Raw genomic sequence first — 926 nt, forward strand, 5'->3', positions numbered from 1 at the left:
ATCATATATATCTTCCGTCCACAAAAAAATAAATATTCAACAAACAATCTCTTTCCGCGATTATTAAAAATTGCAATAAACAAAATATGAAATTAATCAAAGCAAACTGCAATTCGAACCAAATCCTGCCATAAAATTCGCCTCACTCGCAAACAACACGTCAAAAGTTTCAACACTGCCTAAGGACTGATGGCCAGTTTGCACGGGGCCGCTGATGTGTTAGATTCACCCAAATGGATACACGTTTATCAAATCATACAGGTGATATCAGTAAAATGAAAAAATATATATATATGAGTAATATAACAATAATAATGCCCTAATAAATTATCGACTTATCTTATCGGTATTGACAAATATCGAGATCGTCAGAACTTAAAAATAACAACAACTAGTTTACACAAACCCTAACCTCTCTGTACCATAAATCTACACGTTCTACCTCCAAAACTCTACTTTAATCTACCGCCATCAATCGTAACATATCCCAAACATCTACTCAATTCCCATTCGTTACTACAATCTTACTCTCAATTTTCCTTGCACGATCCCAAAATCTGCAAATAATCTCCCCCATCAAGCTTTAGGCCTACTCTACCCGACACGCCCACTCTGCCACAAATCTACTCGGCCGAAAAGTTACTTTAACATCTAACGCGTAAAGGCTACCAATCTCAATGCTTATCTTAAATCCCAATCTATTGTAAATATATATAAAAAAAATGCACTCGTTTTCGCAAATGGCCCCCCGGCTAGGGACAACCCCGCTATAAATTCTCACCACGGTCTGCAGGCAACCTTTTGCATAATCCTGGTATCAAACCAACTACCCAATTGACGTGGCCGATCACAGAATCTCCTTCAGCAGGTAAGGCAATAATAAATAACATCAATAATAAAAAAAGCATGTTGCAACCATAAGAAAG

This window comes from Penaeus monodon, chromosome 33, assembly GCF_015228065.2.
Source record: "Penaeus monodon isolate SGIC_2016 chromosome 33, NSTDA_Pmon_1, whole genome shotgun sequence".
Classification (NCBI taxonomy): domain Eukaryota; kingdom Metazoa; phylum Arthropoda; class Malacostraca; order Decapoda; family Penaeidae; genus Penaeus; species Penaeus monodon.